Genomic DNA, 22,242 nt, shown 5'->3' on the forward strand with positions numbered 1-22,242 from the left:
AACCACAACAGATATCACCTCACACCTATTAAGATGCCTGTTATTAAAAAGAACTCGAAAGATAAGTGTTAGTAAAGATGTTGAGAAATTGGAACCCTTCTACAACTGTTGGTAGCTAAAATGATGCCACCACTATGGAAAATAGTATGGAGTTTCTTCAAAAGATAAAAATAGAATTACCACATGATCCAGCAATCCCACTTCTGGGTATATGTCACCAAAAAATCGAAATTTGAATCTCAAAGAAACATATACACTCCCATGTTCACTGCAGCATTATTCACAGTAACCAAGATAAGGAAACAATCCAAATGTCCATTGACAGATGAGTGGACAAAGAAAATATGGTATATAGGCCGGGCGCGGTGGCTCAAGCCTGTAATCCCAGCACTTTGGGAGGCCGAGACGGGCGGATCACGAGGTCAGGAGATCGAGACCATCCTGGCTAACACGGTGAAACCCCGTCTCTACTAAAAAATACAAAAAACTAGCCGGGCGAAGTGGCGGGTGCCTGTAGTCCCAGCTACTCGGGAGGCTGAGGCAGGAGAATGGCTTAAACCCGGGAGGCGGAGCTTGCAGTGAGCTGAGATCCAGCCACTGCACTCCAGCCTGGGTGACAGAGCAAGACTCCGTCTCAAAAAAAAAAAAAAAAAAAAAAAAAAAAAAGAAAATATGGTATATACATACAATGGAATGTTATTCAGCCTTTTATAAAAAAAGAAATTCTGCCATTTGCACCAGCATGAATGATTAACCTGGAGGACATTATGCTAAGTGAAATAAGCCAGTCACAGAAGGACAAATATTTCATGATTCCACTTATATGAGGTATCTAAAATAGTCAAACTCATAAAAGCAGAGAACAGGATGGTGATTGTCAGGGACCAGAGGCAGAGGGAAATGGAGAGTTGTTGCTCAGTGAGTTAAAATGTTAGTTATGAAACATGAAAAATTCTAGAGATCTATTGCACAACATAGTGCCTTCAGTTAACAATACTATAATGTACACTTAAAAATTTGTTAAAAAGATAACTCTCATGTTTAAGTCTTCTCACCACCCATGCACATGAAAGAACACAAAGAAACTTTTGGAGTTGATAAATGTGTTTATTACCCTGATTGTGGAAATAGCATTATAAATGTATGCATATGTCCTCACTCACAAATTGCTTACCTTCAACTTGTGTAGGGGTTTTGCATATATCGACTGTACTCAATAAAGTTGTTATTAACTCCTGAAAAACAACCGTGCAAGCAAAGACAAGAGGTTAATTCACAACGCTTGACAAAAACAAAGAGAGACAAAGGTGGCAGTTTTGCACATGGTTGCGTCCAACATCTGGATTTGGAAATGTGGCAGCGGCTTCATCAGCGACTCTAGAGCTCTGATTTTTTTTGTTTGTTTTGTTTTTTATTTTTTATGGAGATGGGATGGGGGGGGGCGGGTCTGTCTTCTCCCTATGTTGCCCAGGCTGGTCTTGAACTCCTGGGCTTAAGCGATCCTCCCTCCTCGGCCTCCCAAAGTGCTTGGATTACAGGTCTTTGCCGCCAAGCCTGGCTAGCTCTGGTTTTAAAGACAATACAAAAGAAGACGAAGACAGAGGACTCTTTCAGAGCAAATTTTTTTGAGCAAGGAGTGAAAGGAGCTGGGCACATTCCTCAGCCCCGGGCTCAAAACTCCCTGAGCCTAGCACAGACACATCCCATCCTCCCATCCCACCACCATATATCTCTCAAACTCCCTGAGCCCAGTATAAACACCACCTGGAAAGTCTCCGATAAGGAGACAGCCGTTCAAGGCTACTGAAAGCGCGGGAGCCAAAAGAATTTCTTTGTTCCCCTGCAACTTTCGGGCTATAAAAAGCAAACGCTCGCATTGTTCGGGGCCCTCTTGTATACTGTGTAAAGGAGGGACCAAGTTCGAACTTGCAGTAAAGATCCTTGCCGCTTGGCTTTGACTCTGGACTCTGGTGGTCTTCTTTGGGGAACAAACAGTCTGGGCATAACAGGAGGAAAGCACAAAGGAAGCTGGGCTCAACCTGAGAAAACCAATTCAGCCTTTATAAAACCTTCCCTACACCCGCACGAGTGAAAATTTCATCAGTCCCTGAAGTGCAGAAAGTAAACTCTTTTACCTTTAGCCAAAACGTGCTGCGACTGTTGAATCCAGATACAAATATTGGACAACACTGTAAACCCGGCAGGGGTGTAAGGGAGAGTACGGAGAAGTTTATCGCTAATCTACAGGTTATGTTCTTACTATACTAGAAAGGCAAGTGGCTGGGAACTGAAATGATCTGAGAAGTGGATGCAAGGGAAGGCTTTGAGAAGGAAGGAAGGGCTCTTGGCGCCGGGAGGGATGAAACTGAGTGGAGGAGAGAAGAAGCAGCGGAGAATAAGGCAGAAGAAAAATCGGGGATGCGTCTTTAAAGATGGATAGTATTGGGACAAGCGCGGAGGAAGAAAGCAGCCATGCGCCGCGTCTCTGCCAAGCTTTCTCTACGCCCTGGGGAAGAGAGAAGGCTCTAGGGGAGTGGTTTCAAAGTGTGTATCCCACAAAAGGATACGGCTTGTGTTGTCCAAGATTTTGTGACTGTGAGAGTGCCTCACTGCACTCTCCATCGCAGGAAACAGGCTGAGCATTTTCGAGGGCGTATGGTTGAGTATTCGTGGAGCAGTAGCCCCTGGTATTGGAGGTTTGAGGAAAGTGACGTTGTATCAGTTCTCATGTGGGAGCAGCCTGCAGCTTTGATACAGGCAGCAACTGTTTTGTTTGTGCTTCTTTTTGTTTGTTTATTTTGGCACGTTTGAGTTTAAAACACAAGAGAAACAATGAGGAAGAAAGGTTAAGTAGTGACTGAATGTTTGGGGTTAGAGTGGATACCCACTAAAACCATCGCACTTCTGGCTAGCTCAGCTCGAAATGCATCAGGCCATTCGTCCGGAAATTTAGGAAGCACGATGCTGTTCTGAAGTAGATACTTCCCATTTTCCCATACTTCTTTTTAATTCATACTCAACAGGCTACTGAACCCAGCTCTCTCCTGGAGCAATCGGGGGAGTATTTGCGGTGCGGTTTGCTACTTATATACTCTTTTGTCTCAGCGGGTTTCTGAAGAGCAATATTTGACAACGGGGAAAGTCGGATTTACAGAGAGCTGTTCATTCAAGGCTCTTTTCTGCCCTATTGTCAAGTGGATGAACAAAACACTGACTTAAGATATGAGGAGGATCGCACAGTGTTGAGAGTGTAAAAAGTGTTAAGTCAAAACATAGATATAGTTTGCTCATAATGTAAATTATTATTATTATTGTATTTATTTGTTTATTTATTTATTTTTTGAGGCGGACTCTCGCTCTGTCGCCCAGACTGGAGTGCAGTGGCGCGACCTCGGCTTACTGCAAACTCTGCCTCCCGGGATCAAGCGATTCTCCTGCCTCAGCCTCCCGAGTAGCTGGGATTACAGGCACCCGCCACTACGCCTGGCTAATTTTTGTATTTTTAGTAGAGATAACATGTCACCATGTTAGTCGGGCTGATCTCGAACTCCTGACCCCAGGTGATCCACTCGCCTCGGTTTCCCAACGTGCTGGGATTGATTACAGGCATGAGCCACGGCGCTTGGCCATAAATTTATTAATATCATCAAAAATTATTGGTCAGGAGCAGTGGCTCACACCTCAAATCCCAGCACTTTGGGAGGCCAAAGCAGGAGGATCAATTGAGTTCAGGAGTTAGAGACCAGCCTGGCTAACATAGTGAGAGCCTGTCTCTACAAAAACAAAAAAAAAGAAAAATTAGCCAGGTGTGGTGCACACCTGTGGTCCCAGCTACAGCAGAGACTGAGGCAGGAGGATTGCCTGGGCCTAGGGGTTTGAGGCTGCAGTGAGCTGTGCTTGCAGTGCTAATGCATTCCAGCCTGGGTGACAGGGCAAGACGTCAACTCAAAAAATAAATAAAATAAACTTTACTTTAAAAAAATTACTGAAGGAGCAGCCAGAGTGTCTCACGCCTGTAGTCCTAGCATTTTGGGAAACCAAAACATGAGAACTGAGTCCAGGAGTTTGTGCTCAAGTAATAACAATAATATCAGCACTCAATCTTGGTATCTTAAAACTTGACATTTAAATGAAATTTTGATTTGAGTCAATTAAAAATACAATATTCCACTTTTGCATAATTAACCATGAATTCACGCAGCAAATCGAAATTTATTTATTTTATTTTTATTATTATTATTATTTTTATTTTTATTTTTATTTTTTTTTTTTTTGAGACGGAGTCTCGCGCTGTCGCCCAGGCTGGAGTGCAGTGGCCGGATCTCAGCTCACTCCAAGCTCCGCCTCCCGGGTTCACGCCATTCTCCGGCCTCAGCCTCCCGAGTAGCTGGGACTACAGGCGCTGCCACCTCGCCCGGCTATTTTTTGTATTTCTTAGTAGAGACGGGGTTTCACCGTGTTAGCCAGGATGGTCTCGATCTCCTGACCTCGTGATCCGCCCATCTCGGCCTCCCAAAGTGCTGGGATTACAGGCTTGAGCCACCGCGCCCGGCTATTATTATTATTTTTTTGAGATGGTGTCTCACTCTGTCATCCCGGCTGGGATGCAGTGGCATGATCTCAGCTCACTGCAACCTCCACCTCCCGAGTTGAAGTGATTCTCCTGTCTCAGCCTCCCGAGCAGCTGGGATTACAGGCGCACGCCACCACATCCAGCTAATTCTTGTGTTTCTAGTAGAGATGGGGTTTCGCCATGTTGTCCAGGCTGGTCTTGACCTCCTGACCTCAGGTGATCCGCCGGTCTCGGCCTCCCAAAATGCTGGGATTACAGACGTGAGCCACCATGCCCGGGCCAAATTGGGATTTAGCACCCACATTTATCTTAACTCAGTAGTTCCTAAGTAAAACAAATTTGTAAGGCCGGGAGCGGTGGCTCATGCCTGTAATCCCACCACTTTGGGAAGCCGAGACGGGCGGATCACGAGGTCAGGAGATAGAGAACATCCTGGCTAACACGGTGAAACCCCGTCTCCATTAAAAAAATTAGGCAGGCGTGGTGGCATGCGCCTGTAGTCCCAGCTACTCAGGAGGGTGAGGCAGGAGAATCGCTTGAATCCGGGAGGCGGAGGTTGCAGTGAGCCAGGATCGCAGTTCTCACCACTGCACTCCAGCCTGGGCGATAGAGCGAGACTCCGTCTCAAAAAAAAAATAAATAAATAAATAAATAAATAAAGATTTGTTTGTAGGCCAATCTAGGAACAATTAATTCACACCCATCTCTACTTTGAACCACCCCAAAGGCTGATTTATGTGAATTTAATTTCACTTCAGAATTAATTAAACTCCTTTGCACGTCCTGTGTCTTTTTGTTTTTGTTTCTTGTTTTGTTTGCCAAGAGACTGAATTTGCGCTTGTAGTTCACCCCTGCTCAAGCAAGACATACATTCAGTTTTGTTTTTTCAGATGTGAGTAAATGCCTCTTTTCCTCAGCAATATAGGGTCCTGTGAGGTTTCTTAGGGGGCCCTGGCTCATTTTGCTGATAGGGTTGCCAGACTCTTACCGTGATAATAGTGCATTCTTTGAGCACTTTGTTTTTAAATTCTGGCCACCCTTCAAAACTATGAGGTTGAGTGAGTGTCCCAACCACATGAGTTCCAGGTTATTGTAATTGAGCCTTTATCACTACATTTTGATGAAAGGTTTTCCTACTAGGATTTGGATTTGTGACCTTCAGATTTTTGTGGAAATTTATTAACAATGTTTGACTCTCGAATTTTGAGAGCCCAAGGAAAGTTTTTGATAGAAACTTCCTTTTCTTGGTGATATACTCTCCTTGATTGTGACTTCTTCCTCTTCTTCTTCCTCTTTTTCTTTTTCTCTTTCTCCTTCACCTTCTCCTCGTTCTCCTCCTTGTTTCTGCTTTTATTAACCAAGGTCTGGAACGACTTTATTTTTCTGTTTACCGTTTTATTTAAGCTTGTGTTGAGAGTAATAAGGAAATGGTAGAAATCAGAGAGAATGGCATAGACCCTGTAAGTCACCATCATCTTTAATGTGGATGTTAACCCGTACAAGTACCCCCTTAGAGTTGCATTTGCTTTCTAGGGCAAAATCTTTGCTGTAAGTTTTTTTGAACACATGACTGTATATTTTTAAAAAATCATTTTTATTTTATAGAGTATAATTGTCAAACAGTCTTAGATTTACAGAAAAAATTAGAAGATATTAGAGTTCCCATACACCCTGCACCCAATACTCTTACTATTATGATAGTCCTTACTATTAAGATGGTAGTTTTCTGCCGGGCACGGTGGCTCACGACTGTAATCCCAGCACTTTGGTAAGTCAAGACGGGCGGATCACTTGAGATCAGGAGTTCGAGACCAGCCTAGCCAATATGGTGAAACCCCCTCTCTACTAAAAATACAAAAATTAGGCGGGTGTGGTGACAAGAATCCTAGCTACTCCGGAGGCTGAGGCAGGAGAATCGCTTGACCCCGAGAGGCGGAGTTTTCAGTGAGTCGAGATCAGCACTGCACTCCTGCCTGGGTGACTGAGCGAGACTCCGTCTCAAAAAAAAAAAAAATGTACTTTTTGTGTTGTGTTTGTTAAATTCATGAAACAAACAGGACAAGACCATAAATTGGAAAAACCAAGCCAATTCCAAATTACGAACGCCTCCGGTAGTACCTACGTCACAAAGTGCACTTTAAGAATCAGTACACACCTTGCTTACTGGGTTCTTGCTTTTCGTCAATATCCTTCGCTCATTTCAAGTTTCCAAAGGGTTTTTTTAAAAAACCGTCTTGCAGAAAGCTCAAGCAACCATGCAGAAACTAAAGCTATTTCCTGACAATAGTAAGGACACGACCACGAAGGGACTCGAACCCTCAATCTTCTGATCCGGAATCAGACGCCTTATCCATTAGGCCACGCGGCCGCACGCAGGTGTTCATTCTCAAACACGAAGACTGAAGTGCAGTGGGGAAACGTTGAGTTTCTGTTTTCAAACCTTTAACTTCGCAATTGGAGATTTAACAACCAGAAGCGGGGCAGGGAGAGGCGGGGGAGGATGTGCGCAGGAGGAATAAAACTCCATCCAAAATTCCTAATAGCAATTCCTTAGAATTATAAACTGCGAGATGATCAGAAGTGACATCTTTGCCTTCTTTGAAGACTCTTTTCTGTAAGTTACTAATAATGATGATGCAAATTCGGGTACAGAAATACAAGCCAAGAACTCAAGTCTGCAATGAAGGAGTGGACATGACAGCGTAAGAGGGAGCATCATTGTTTGATATATTTTAACCTTTTCCGTCTCAAAGATATAATGGTGCTTTCTCCAGGGAGAAAAGCCTGTAAGCTCAAAGAAGAGCTCCCCTGGAACAAAAGACACTGGAGACCGTAAGAGGTGGGAGGTAGGGAGGGGGACAAGGATTGAAAAACTGCCTGTTGAGTATTATGCTTACCACCTGGGTGATGAGTTCAATCGTAACCCAGAGAGCGGCAACACGCAATACACCCTTGTCCCAAACCTGCACTGTACTCCCTGCATCTAAATAAAAGTTGAAATTAAAAAAAAATTAAAAAAAATTTAAAAAGCTCCCCCTTGTCAGAAAAGCCCCAAGCATTTTGCCTAAAGGTTGCTTGCTCTAAGCTCACCTTTGGATTGATCCACAAAACAATCTAGGACGACTTTTTGTGACCCTTTTCCCAGTTATGTCCCGTATGTTGATAGGGTAGGAAAGATTTAAAAAAAAAAAAAAAAAAGACAAGTTTGTAAAGTAAACCAATTGCAAATTCCCTCAGTTTTCGCGTGGTCTTGGCTTCTTAGAAATGACGAGCTACTGGGAAGAAACTTTCATTTTTCCAGTGCCCAGTCTTATCTCCTTTCCCGAGAGAGATACATCTCTCAGCCCTTAACTTGTCCTGGATCCCTTGTACACCATTTTCTCCAGGTTTCTCCAGTCAAAACTCAAGAATTGTTTTAGGCCATATTTTGGATGGTATATCCTATGTACACTAATTTATCAAGTAATGACCCATGTATGAGACCACTGAACGCTAGTTCTGGGGCCGGAGTAGATGAGTCTGAGTAGACCAAGGAAATGTCTTCTACTGTTTCCTATGAAACCGATTTAGTTAAGTCCCTTTCTTTCTCGGAAAGCGTCCTATGAAGGGTATTAGATTGAATAATGGTTTCTGGTGTGATTCAGTTTGGGGAGGCTACTTACTCTAGTCAATGCTGAAGAATCCAACTCCACTTTGGGCAAGATGCCCTACCAGGACTTATGTTCCAACAGACTCAAACTTATTCACGTGTTTTGAGATTGTTCTCAGTTTTGGTTCCTCACCTTCTCACTAGTGGATGTTGTGCCCAAAGAAGAGCAACCCAAAATCTCAAAATCTAACAAATTTAAATAAATGGGCATTTTTCGTTCAGTCTGGAGGAGGAAAAGTTAACTGGCAGACATAGACAGCAATTAGTAAAGTTGGCACAGTTAGTAAGATTGGCACACTGAGCAAAACTGTCAAAAATTATTTATTTATTTACTTTTTCCTGCTCTTTGCGGAGCAGGGCTATCCTATAGAAAGTGTGTCCAAAGTAGCCTGAAATTTCTTTCTTCAGGAGGATGCTAAAAAGGATTGGCACTGAAATTTGAAAGAATAATACTAAGAAGCTATTAAATTGTATAAAATGTTTGTTTATACCAGTGATATCACTTCCTCTCCAAAGCCTTTCAAAGTTTTCTCTGGTGCCTTTTGATTTTTATCTGATGTGTTCCAGGCAAGATTCCTTTAAAATTTTTAAACATTTCTAACAAAAGCATTTTGTAAGGAATCCAAGAGAAATTTGAAAGCATGACATTCTTAATCTCTCTATATCAATCTGTCTAGATAATTTCACTGAAGAAATGGATGGGGGAGGGTGTCTGTAGATAAAGGCTTTTATAATTGAGCTTTTAAAAAATAGCATTTATTGATTTATTTAGATGAAACCAGACAATCTGCCAAGCCCCGAATCAAATTGGGGGATGTATTAGACCTTTAGACAAAGAATCTCCCAATGTAGCTACTTTAGCCATTTTACAAAAACTCATAATGCATGACCCTAGTAATCTTCTTAACTTAGAATTTGGAAAACAGCATTTCCTGTGAGGTGTGATCCAGTGTACAACAAACGTTCACTCACACACACAGAAAGAACTAAGATTTGCAGCCTTTATGGTTTGGTTATTGACCTGAAGTGTGTGTGTGTGTGTGTGTGTGTGTGTGTGTGTGTGTTGGGGTGGGGGCTACTGTGAAAGGAAAGGATAAAGAAAACTCAGCGAATTAAGGTTTTCTACTCATATATCTATTTGCCATTCTTTTGTCTATATGTCTTTTAAAAGAAGACATACAAATGTCTTGATCATCAAATAAATGCAAATCAAAACTAAAATGAAATATTATCTCACCCAAGTTAAAATGACTTTCATACAAAAGACAGGCAAGGATGTGAAGAAAGGAGAACCCTAGTACACTCTTGGTGGGAATATAAATTAGTACAACCACTGTGGAGAACAGTATGGAGGCTCCTCAGAAAACTAAAAATATTACCATATAGTCCAGCAATCCCCCTGCTAGGTATATACCCAAAAGAAAGTAAATTAGTATATCAAAGAGATATGTGCACTCTCATCTTTATTGCAGCACTATTCACAATAGCCAAGATTGGGAAGCATCCTAAGTGCCCATCAACAGATAAATGAATAAAGTAATGTTGTACATATACACAACGGGGTGCTATTCAGCCATGAAAAGAATGAGATCTTGTCATTTGCAAAGTGGATGGAACTATGCTCTGTGCAGGAAACACGAGAGGGGAGAAGAAAAGACATACACACAGTACCTTTAAGGGTAAATAACATTTATCCCACATAAATGGCAATGCAGATATAATAAGCAAATTGCAATGGGAAGGGGAGAAGAGAAAAGATATATATATGTAAATAGTAAATATATTTATATAGTATATATATACGCATGTATATAGTGTGTGTGTGTGTGTGTATATATATATAATGAAGGATTCATCACCAGACCAGGAAGCAACAGCCCAGGCTCCAGAGTCAGCCACTCATCTGTACACAGAGAAGGAGAGGCCTCAAGAAGCTATGCTGCGGTCTGGGACCTTAGCTCTTTTTGTAACAAGTTGTTTGGCATAAGGCCCAGTCACAAGGGCCCTTCGTGACTGGGCTCAAGGAACAAGAAAAGGTCAACTTGTTTTTGAGATTGCCTGTTGTTTTTCAATAACTTACATGTAGGAATAGATTGAAATAGAGATTTCTCCGAAACAGCTCTGGATGAACACCTCAAGGGGCTCATACAGCCTGTTCCAGGATTTGATGACCATTGTTTGTGTCCACGTTCAATTGAGTTCAAATTTAATATGTAACTTTTCCTCCACAAACTAGAGGACATTATGTTAAGCCATGTACAGAAAGTAAAACTTCACATATTCTCTCTCATTTGTGGAAGCCAAAAATAAAACAATCGAACTCATGGAGACAGAGAGTAGAATGATGGTTACCAGAGGCTGGAAAGGGTATTGGAGGGGGCAGTGAGATGGTTAATGGATACAAAAATATAGTTAGCATGAATAAGATCTACCATTTGATAGCACAACAGGGTGATTATAGTCCACAACAATTTATTGTACATTTAAAAATAACTTAAAGATAATAACTGGAATGTCTGTAACACAAAGAAATAATAAGGTGTTGAGGCGATGGATGAGGTGATGGATGCTTCGTTTAACCTAATATGATTATTACACATTGCATGCCTGCATCAAAATATCCCTTTTATCATATATACATATATATGTTATGCACCCATAAAAATTAAAAATTTAAAAAGATCCATAGATGAAGTAAAAATACCTTTAAAAATAAAACAAGGAAAAAAGAAAGAAAAGATCCATTATTAATTACTGCCTTTGTCTATTGGTGTTTGGAGAACGAATATCTGGCAGAAAAAGGCTTGCTGTGTTTAACATCACTATTTTTATTTTATTTTATTTTATTTTTTTTTTTTTTTTGAGACGGAGTCTGGCTGTGCTGCCCAGGCTGGAGTGCAGTGGCCGGATCTCAGCTCACTGCAAGCTCCGCCTCCCGGGTTCACGCCATTCTCCTGCCTCAGCCTCCCGAGCAGCTGGGACTACAGGCGCCGCCACCTCGCCCGGCTAGTTTTTTGTATTTTTAAAGTAGAGACGGGGTTTCACCGTGTCAGCCAGGATGGTCTCGATCTCCTGACCTCGTGATCCGCCCGTCTCGGCCTCCCCAAAGAGATGCTGGGATTACAGGCAGGCCACCGCGCCCGGCCTTATTTTATTTTATTTATTTTATTTTTTTTATTTTTTTTTTTTTTTGAGACGGAGTCTGGCTGTATCCTTAGGCTGGAGTGTGGTGGCGCAATTCGGCTCACTGCAAGCTCCGCCTCCCGGGTTCACCGTACCCGCCTCAGCCTCCGGTAGCTGGGACTACAGAAGCCAGCCACCTCGCCCGGCTAGTTTTTTTTTTTTGTATTTTTTTTAGTAGAGACGGGGTTTCACCATGTTAGCCAGGATGGTCTCGATCTCCTGACCTCGTGATCCACCCGCCTCGGCCTCCCAAAGTGCTGGGATTACAGGCTTGAGCCACCGCGCCCGGCCAACATCACTATTTTTAAAATAGACTGTGACCAGCAAAAACGGCACTAAATGCTAAACCAAAAGACACTGTTACACGCGGTTTTCCCTCTCTGGCCAGCCAGACTGCCGGTCTGAGGTCCACTTGACAAAGTGATACCTAGCTGGCAGTTTCATCCACCAACAGGAAGGGGTCCGTTATGGAATGTTCTCTTGCATCTTCAAATTCTTCTTCCTTCGTCTCTCTTACCCTCTGCCGACAAAGGCTGCAAGAAAGACATACAAGACAATACTGAGGGATACGAACAAAAGTAGCTCCACTGTTGCCTCGAGAAGTTTAGGTTGCAGGTAACTGGCGAGAATGAAACCCTCTGTATCTAGCAACTCTGCAGTGCTTTGTGTAGAAGACGCCTCATCTCAGGTTACGAAAGTCTACAGAAAGGAGATGTTTAAAAGAAGAAAAGGAAAATGTTCCTAGCGGTCATAATGTCTCTCTTAAGCAGGATCTTCGAAATGAGGAGAATTCAAGTAACGTGACTTACAAATTGCAACATGAAACATAAAACGAACGGAACAAATGGAGAAATCTAGATTAGATACTCCGGTGGACAACATTTTATGAGGGTCTGGGTAGCTCAGTCGGTAGAGCATCAGACTTTTAATCTTGAGGGTCCAGGGTTCAAGTCCCTGTTCAGGCGGACTTTTCATCTGTTTTACTCCAGATCAGGAGTCCCCAGCCTTCAGTACACGAACCGGGTACAAGGCAGCGCGACAGGAGAGCCAGCGAAGCTTCATCTGCCCTTAAACAGCAACTCCCCCATCGCTCCTATGACCGCCTGAGCTCCCCCTTCCTCCCAGATAAGCGGAGGCGTCAAATTCTCATAGAAGCCCAAATCCCATTGTGAACTGCACATGAAAGGGATCTAGATTGTGGGCTCCTTATGAGAATCTAATGCTTGATGATCCGTCACTGTTTTCCATCACTGCCAGATGGGACCTTCTAGTAGCAGGAAAACAAACACAAGGCTTCCAGTGATTCTACATTATGGTGAGTTGGATACTTATTTCGTTATATATTATAATGTAATAACAATATAAATGAAGTGCACAATAAATCTAATGTGCTTGAATCATCCCCAAATCATCCCCCCAACCCCTGCTCCCTCATCCATGGAAAACATTGTCTTTGATGAAACGGTCCCTCGTGCCAAAAAGGTGGGGAACTGCCGCCCTAGATAGTTTATACCAATTAAGCACAGGAAAAGGTTCAGATATTGTTTGTACAGTTACTAAAACTTTACTACTTTATGCATCACAAATGTGGAATGATTTACATCATGAAATTACTAGCCCTAAGGGATTGCCTTAGTAAAGTTGTTTTCCAAACACCAGAATACAGAAATCTAAACTATTTTAGAGACTGTTGACCTGGAGATTTGCATTTTAATGTATTTTTTAGAGAAGAATCTCCTTCAACTGTTGACTGAAAACAAAATCAATCAAAATTTCTAAACTCTAAAAACAGATAAAGAGATATTGAAAACAATAAAAGAGACAAAACACCTTACCTACAGAGAAAACCAATTTGCATATTAGTGGGTATCTTATCAGAAATCATAGAGGTCAGAAAGAGTGGCACAACAGTTTTCAAGGACCAAAAGAAAAGAATTGCTAGTTCTGAATTCTATATCCAGAGAAAATATCCTTCAGAGCTGAAGAAGAAATCAAGACATTTTCAGAGCAAAAAAAAAAAACTAAGATAATTAGCTTAGCAGAATTATCCTTTAAAAAATAGCTAAATTTCTCCAGACAGAAAAGAAATCATAAAAGAAGAAATAATTGATATCAGGAAAGAAGAAAGAACATGATAAGCGAGGAAAAAAAAAATGGGTAAAAACAATACATTTTCCTTTTCCTCTTGAGCTTTCTAAATTATGTTTAACAGTTGAAGCATAATTTAGAAGGTCATGTTACACCTTCTAACATGTTAGAACATGACCAGGCACCATGGCTCATGCCTGTAATCTTACCACTTTGGGAGACCAAGGCCAGCAGATCATGAGGTGAGGAGATCAAGACCAGCCTGGCTAACATGGTGAAACCCGTCTCTACTAAAAATACAAAAAATTAACTGGGCGTGGTGGCACACACCTGTAGTCCCAGCTACTTGGGAGGTTGAGGCAGGAGAATCACTTGAACCTGGGAAATGGAGGTTGCAGCAAGCCAAGATCATGCCACTACACTCAGGCCTGGGTGACAGAGTAAGACACTGTCTCAAAAAAAAAAAAAAAAGTATAACATGGTCCAATGTAGTTCTAAACGTATGTAGAAGAAATAACTTAAGACAATTATATTACAAGTGGGAGACGCAAAGTGAAAAAAGGGAGGTAAAGATGAGACACACCACTTTAACTGATAAAATAATGATACCAGTACATAGTGATAAATTAAATAAATATCATGTAATACTCAGACAAATCACTAAAAGAGTTATATAAAGAGATCATTTAAAAACACTACACATAAGCTGGGCACAGTGGGTCACACCTGTAATGCCAGAACTTTGGGAGGCTGAGGGGGATCACCTGAGGTCAGGAATTCGAGACCAGCCTGGCCAACATGACAAAACCCTATGTCTACTAAAACTACAAAAATTAGCTGGGCATGGTGGCGCATGCCTGTAATCACAGCTACTTGGAAGGTTGAGGCAGGAGAAAAAAAAAAAACAAACCACACACACAAAAAAACACTACAGATAAATGACAATGAAATTCTAAAAAGTATACAAGTAGTCTATAAAGAAGACTTTAATAAATAAATACATACATACATATCCTCAGAAAATGGCAGTAACAGGGTACAAATAGAAAACAAACTGCTAGATTTAAGCCCTAACATATCAATAATTACATTAAATGTAAATGGTCTAAAGGTACCAATTAAAAGACAGAGATTAACAGCATAGATTAGAAAATATAATCCAACTACATGTTGTCTACAAGAAACTTATTTCAAATATAATTTTACAGACAGGTTGAAATTAAGAGTATAAAAATATATATAACATTCAAATGTTAATTAAAAGAAAGCAAAAGTGAGTATATTAATATAATATGAACTTTATCTTTCTTTTTTTTTTGAGATGGAGTTTCACTCTTGTCACTCAGGCTGGAGTGCAATGGCGTGATCTCTGCTCACTCTGCGCCCAGGATTCCAGTGATTCTCTTGCCTCAGCCTCCCAAGTAGCTGGAATTACAGGCATGTGCCACCACCACTGGCTATTTTTTGTATTTTTAGTAGAGACAGGGTTTCACCATGTTGGCCAGGCTGGTCTCGAACTCCTGACCGTAGGTGATCTACCTGCCTCAGCATCCCACGGTGCTGGGATTACAGGTGTGAGCTACCATGTCTGGCCTAATATAAACTTTAGAACAAAGAAAAAATTTAAAAACCCACCAAAAATGTGTAACAATCCTAAATATGTATAAACCAAAGAAAGTTGCAAAATATGTAAAGAAAAAAAGAATTTAAAAAATAGACAAATCCACAATTACTTTAGAGACTTCAACACTTCTCTCGTAATAATCGATAGAACAACTAAACAGAAAATCAGCAAGGATATTGAAGAACTCAAAATCATCTTCAGCTAACAGAATTCAGTTAACATTTAAAGAAGAGTCCACACAAGAAAAGCAGAACACGCCGGGCGCGGTGGCTCAAGCCTGTAATCCCAGCACTTTGGGAGGCGGAGATGGGCGGATCACGAGGTCAGGAGATCGAGACCATCCTGGCTAACACGGTGAAACCCTGTCTCTACTAAAAATACAAAAAACTAGCCGGGCGAGGTGGCGGCGCCTGTAGTCCCAGCTACTCGGGAGGCTGAGGCAGGAGAATGGCGTAAACCCGGGAGGTGGAGCTTGCAGTGAGCTGAGATCTGGCCACTGCACTCCAGCTCGGGCGACAGAGCCAGACTCCGTCTCAAAAAAAAAAAAAAAAAAAAAAAGAAAAGCAGAACACATAGCAAGATAGAACATATTCTGGGCCGTAAAACAAACCTCAGATTTAAAAGAATTAAAGTATATGGTTAAAAACCACTGAGAGAGAAAAGTATACCACTAACTGCATACATTAGAAAAAAAAAGTCTCAAGTCAGTCATCTAAGCTTTTACTTGAAGAACCCAGGTGGAGAAAAAGGCAAAATAAACCCAAAGCAAATAGACAAAAGATAACAATAAAAACAAGAGCAAAATTCAATGAAACTGAACACAAACAAAAAAAGAAAAACAAACAAAAAGCCAGTTCCAGTTCCTTTAGAAGATCAATAAAAGAAGACCTCTAGTAAGACTGAGAAATTTTAGGAAGATAGATAACACAAATTACCAATATCAGGAATAAAAAGAGGATATCACTACAGACTCTGCTGACATCAAAAGGATATGTTTTTGGATGATTTCCTTTAAAAAACTTAGCCTGGTGCGGTGGCTCACACCTGTAATCCCGGCATTTAAAAAACAATTAGCCGGGCGTGGTGGCGGGTGCCTGTAATCCCAACTACTCGGGAGGCTGAGGCAGGAGAATCGCTTGAACTGGGAGGTGGAGGTTGCAATGGGCCGAGACAGCGCCATTTCACTCCAGCCTGGGCAACAAGAGCGGAACTCCGTCGCAGACCTTTTTCTCCCCATTGTAAGGTTGGAGCATTCCCAGTCAGGAAACAACATTTCTCCACTCTAGGTTTATCCGGCCTCGCGTCTCTCCCCAACTGGGCCCAGCCTCAGCCTATGCTGCAGAAATGGTTAAAGTCGAACATGTAGAGAAGGAAAAAAAAAAAAAAAGGAAAGTGATGTGGAAATTAAAATAGCAGCTACATATGAATCTCAACATAGTGCTTAAAATGTGCATAAACGAGACTAGGAGTGCCCTGCACTTTTGTGAAAAGTTCATTTAGAATAAACGGGAGAGAAGGTGGAGAGGAGCCGAGCACCAGCTGGTGGGGAAAGGGAAGAGAGGGTTAAAAAATGGAGGAAAAGCATCCTCAAGATTATTAGGACTATATATATTAAATATATATTATTATGACATGTATATGATATATATACCATGATTACATATACGGATATATTATATCCTAATAATACAAGTAAATAATAATATATAACATAACTTGCTAAATAATATAAATATATTTTATAACTATGTTTTTTATTATATATTAACATAACATAGTATTAATATAATATTTTATATGTCATATGTAGTATGATATATATCCTAATATATAAAAATAATATTAGGATAAGGGAATACTATTGTTGCAGTAAACTGAGGAACGGAGAGACCAATATGGGAGAACAGGAGGGTATTTATTTTAAGGTATACACCCGCTGAGTGGATTCACATCCAAAAAGCTGAGCACTGGCCGGACCTGGTGGCTCATGCCTGTAATCCCAGCACTCTGGGAGGCCAAGGCAGGCAGATTACCTGAGGTCAGGAGTTCAAGACCAGCCTGGCCAACATGGTGAAATCCTGTCTCTACTAAAAATACAAAAATTAGCCGGGCGTGGTGGCACACGCTTGTAATCCCAGCTACTCGGGAGGCTGAGGCAGGAGAATCGTTTGAACCCGGGAGGCGGAGGTTGCAATGAGCCGAGATCACGCCATTGCATTCCAGCCTGGAGGACAACAGCAAGACTTAGTTTAAAAAAAAAAAAAAAGAAAAGAAAAGAAAAAAATCAGGAATCTTCGAATCTAAGAAAATTTCACTGAAGAATTCTAAGAAGTGCTTAAAGAAGCCAGGCGCGGTGGCTCACGCCTGTAATCCCAGCACTTTGGGAGGCAGAGGAGGGTGAATCATGAGATCAGGAGATTGAGACCATCCTGGCTAACACGGTGAAACCCTGTCTCTACTAAAAATACAAAAAATTAGCCGGGTGTGGTGGCTGGCAGCTGTAGTCCCAGCTACTCGGGAGACTGAGGCAGGAGAATGGCGCGAACCCGGGAGGAGGAGCCTGCAGTGAACCGAGATCGCGCCACTGCACTGCAGCCTGGGCGACAGAAGGCGACTCCCGTCTCAAAAAAAAAAAAAAAGTGCTTAAAGAATTAAAACAAGGTCTACACAATCTATTCTGAAAAAACAGAAGAGGACAGAAAACTTTCCGTATTTTTATGAAGGTAATAGTATCCTGTTGCCAAAACCAAGTAAATACAGTACAAAACGATGGGTTTTGGTGCATAAATACTTACCAAAATATTATCAAATAGAATTCAGCAATATATAAGAAGCATTATACACCATGACCAAGTGGGGTTTATTCCAGAGATATAAGACTAGGTAAATTTAGAAACAATCACTGCAATCCACCAGGTTAACAGGCTAAAAACTAAAATCACACAATCGTTATCACAGTAGAAAAAGCATTTGTCAAAATTCAATAGCTACTCATGACAAAAAGTCTCAGAAAAATAGGAATAGAGAGGAGCTAACACTGCCATCACGTTAAAAGACAGAATGTGTATTAGTCCGTTTTCACACTGCTATGAAAACACTACCCAAGACTCGGTAATTTTTTTTTTTTTTTTTTTAGATGGAGTCTTGCTCTGTAGCCCAGGCTGGAGTGCAGTGGTGTCCTCTCGGCTCATTTCAACCTCTGCCTCCTGGGTTCAAGCAATTCTTCTGCCTCAGTCTCCCGAGTGGCTGGGACTACAGGCGCAGGCCACCATGCCCGGCTAATTTTTGTGTTTTTAGTAGAGACGGGGTTTCACCATATTGGTCAGGCTGGTCTGGAACTCCAGAACTTATGATCTGCCCGCCTCAGCCTCCCAAAGTGCTTGGATTACCTGCGTGAGCCACTGTGTTGGGCGAGACTGGGTAATTGATAAAGGAAATAGGTTTAAGTGAGTCACAGTTTCACATAGTTGAGGAGGCTTCAGGAAACTTACAATCACGGCAGAAGGGAAATGGGAAGCAAGGATCTTCTTTACATGACAGCAGGAGAAAGAAGTATGAGCAAAAGAGGAACTTGCCAAACACTTAGAAAACCATCAGATCTCATGAGAACTCACTCACTATCACCAGAACAACATGGGGGAAGCCACCCCACGATCCAACCACCTCCCACCAGGTTTCTCCCACAAAGTCAAAGGAATTAAGATAATCATTTAAAATCTAGGAGGAACAAACAATCCTCCTGATTTCAAGACTATTGTATTACACTGGTGTATTCTCGTACTATTGTATTATTGTATTATTACTACAGTAATTAAGACTGTATAGTATTGGCAAGGAGATAGGCATGTGGATTAATAGAGAGAATGGAAAAATAAACCCACACAAATATCATCAGCTGGTTTTTGACAAAGTTGCATAAGTAGTAATTCCGAGAAAGAAAAATAAGTCTCATGACTTCACAAAAGTGAACTTAAAATGGATCGCAGATATGAATGTAAAATGTAAAACTATAAAACTTTGAGGAAAAAACATGGAAGATAATCTTTCCGATCTAGGGCTAAACAAATAATTTTACAGTTGACAGTGAAACATGATCTTGTAAAAGCTGGTTCTTTTTTCCTCCTTTCCTCTCCTACTGTGTCAGTCGCTTTGGCTGGTACAGAGGCTGACCATATAGAAATAGAAATAAGAGAGCACTAAAGGCAATGAATTGGGTCATATTTTTACTTTTTATGTGGCAAACAAATGACAGAATCGGTGGTCAGGCGCAGTGACTCATACGTAATCCCAGCACTTTGGGAGGCCAAGGAGGGCAGATCACCCGAGGTCAGGAAGTCGAGACCAGCCTGGTCAACATGGTGAAACCCCACCTCTACTAAAAATTAGGTGGGCATGGTGATGCATGCCTGAAATCCCAGCTATTCGGGAGGCTGAGTTAGGAGAATCACTTGAACCCAGGAGGCGCAGGGTGCAGTGAGCCAAGATCAGGCCACTGCACTCCAATCTGGGTGATACAGTGAGACCCTGTCTCAAAAAAAAAAAAAAGTATCTTATAACAAACATATGATTGGCCCCTGGGGCACACAGCCAGTCTTCAGCTAAGCAGGTTTCATCAGACAATATCCCTCCTGTATGCTGGCTATGGCTATTTTCACTGAACAAAAGAATCGAGAAGTAAGGACAGACTAGCCTGATAGAGTGTTTGACTGGTGGACTGATGACAAATGTCGTACTCTGTTGCCTCTCAAAGACACTTTTGATTCAACAGCAAACATATACACAGAGGACAGCAGTTTTGAAACATGCAGCATTGGAAACCCCTAAAAGGTGTCATCAGTAGATAGGATTTCCTGGAGTTCCCTGGTCATATAAAGCAGATGCAATAGGATTGACAGAGAAAGAAGTAAGATTTTTTTTCCTTTTTTAATCAGAAGAAGCGCCAACCCACCTGCAATTTACTCACCTTTACATCGCATCTATTTTCCGTTGTGGCAGAAAAGGTTTCTCTACTTTTTCATATAGGGCCTCTGTCTACTGTTGACAGAGGTTTCCAGGCAACCTTTTATGTTTTGTTTTGTTTTGTTTTGTTTTGTTTTGAGACGGAGGTTCTCTCTTTTTGCCCAGGTTGGAGTGCAATGGCGAGATCTCGGCTCACTGCAACCTCCGCCTCCCGAGTTGAAACGATTCTCCCGACTCAGCCTCTTGAGTAGCTGGGATTACAGGCATGCGTCACCAGCCAGGCTAATTTTGTATTTTGTATTTTTAGTAGAGACGGAGTTTCTCCATGTTAATCAGGCTGGTCTCGAACTCCCGACCTCAGGTGATCGCCCCGCCTCGGCCTCCCAAAGTGCTGGGATTACAGGCGTGAGCCACCGCGCCTGGACCCCAATACTTTATTTTAACGAGGAAACTGGAGTGATTGAGGAAATACAGGAAAAAGAATCAATCGTATGGAATATCAGTGGGGAATGTGTTGATCTGTATTGATTTCGCTCCTTCCGTGTTGAAGATCTCTAATTCCCCGACAGTCTTAGATCGGTTGTCCAGCGTCCTGCCACTCTCATCTCAAGCTGCGGGAGAGCCACAGCAGTCCTTTTCTCAGTATTGGATCGCACTTGTGGCTGTGCTCTCTGCGCAGGTCGACAGGGAGAGAAATCAGTGGACAGATGCTTTGACTCTGGATTTGGCTCAGAAAACAAAAACAACGACCAAAACAAAATGCCCGGGGGGCGCTTCTCTCCCCTTCTTCTTCTACAGTCTTTCCTTCTCTTTAATCATAGTAAAAAACCGATGCCAAAGTGAGCCGCCTGTTGATGTGCACGCTTTTGTTTGCTTTCAAGAGGCCCTCTTGGGACCTCATTCTTCTTTCCCCCCTCATTTCTTTCTCGTTTTCCTTCTGCCGTCGCAATCGCCTTAGGTGATGTCGAGGCTTACAGCATAGCGATGGGACGTAAGTGAGGGCAATCCATTGGGTTACATTTTTACTCTCCATACATGCAGAAATAGGATAGAAAAAGGTGAGGAAGCAGAAGGCCATGTTGCTTGAGAATTAGGTTTGAGCACTGCCAGAGCAAAACCACCGTTTGGAGGTGCTGGGGATCGAACCCAGGGCCTCATACATGCAAAGCATGCGCTCTACCACTGAGCTACACCCCCTTCCTGAAAGACTATTTTATAATAATTTTCAGGAGGTAACTTTCATTTTCTGAGACTCTCCGTGAGCATGCTGGTAGTAGTGGTTAGTATTATGGAGCGTCTGCAGCTGGAAAAGTGCCAGACAACCGCCACAATAAGTTTCCATTGTGGCTTTAAAACGTTGAGTTATTAGGATCTCCTTCTTCTGTTATGCTTGGCAAGGAATCAAATTCTAGTTTTTCATCTTTTGATTTCTTTCAGAAATGACACAAAGCTACTGAAATTCAGCTTTTTCTTACCTAAAATGCTTCATATTTGTTGTTTTCTCAGCCGGAATATTAAAGGTTAGATGTGATTGAGGAAAGTCACAGTCAGAAGAAAACCTGAGAGCGATGCAGTCAGCATTTCATCATAAGGGTCTTTAGCTGGCATGGTGTCCTGCGCCTGTACTCACAGCTATTCCAGAGGCTGAAGCAGGAGGATCACTCGACCTTGGGAGCTGGAGGTGGCAGGGAGCTATGATCACGCCACTGCACTCCAGCGTGGGTGATGGAGTGAGACTCTGTATCAAAAACAAAAAGAAAAGAAAAGAAAAAATTGTAAGGTGTGAGTGAAACAACACCTGTGGGGATGACGAGAAGAGTTGAATTATGAGGGTGAGATAAAAAATAAGTAGAACAGGTTTAAGAGGTATGGGGGGAAAGTAGTTTAGAAAAACAAACAGGCTCTTGCCAAACAGAAGGAGGTGCAGAAAGGGGGAGTTTTTAACAACTCTTTAAGGAATGGGAGAAAGATTGGAAGATGGAGAAGATAACTTAGCTTGGCTCATGCGAAACTCAGTATATCTGTGGCGCGCATTGTGAGGATGTCACACGGAGAACTCAGGCAATTGACTCTGTCTCCAGCCTGGGATTTGTGAGCATTAGTAGCAGTAGGCACATTGCATGGAGGGTGGATAAAGACTAAAAAGGGTCCTTTTAGATTTGGGAA

General features: G+C 41.9%; 3 non-coding genes across 3 annotated transcripts; 1 reads left to right on the plus strand and 2 right to left on the minus strand.

The window, feature by feature from the left end:
• Positions 1–6,868: 6,868 nt before the first annotated feature.
• Positions 6,869–6,941, minus strand: TRNAR-CCG. The gene has a single exon. It is a non-coding gene; the product is annotated as a tRNA-Arg (tRNA).
• A 5,355-nt stretch (positions 6,942–12,296) lies between these two features.
• TRNAK-UUU lies at positions 12,297–12,370 on the plus strand. The gene has a single exon. It is a non-coding gene; the product is annotated as a tRNA-Lys (tRNA).
• Positions 12,371–21,201: 8,831 nt separating this feature from the next.
• TRNAA-UGC lies at positions 21,202–21,273 on the minus strand. The gene has a single exon. It is a non-coding gene; the product is annotated as a tRNA-Ala (tRNA).
• Between the last annotated feature and the right edge of the window lie 969 nt (positions 21,274–22,242).

The sequence above is a fragment of the Papio anubis genome, chromosome 6, assembly GCF_008728515.1.
Source record: "Papio anubis isolate 15944 chromosome 6, Panubis1.0, whole genome shotgun sequence".
In the NCBI taxonomy this organism is placed as follows: Eukaryota; Metazoa; Chordata; class Mammalia; order Primates; family Cercopithecidae; genus Papio; species Papio anubis.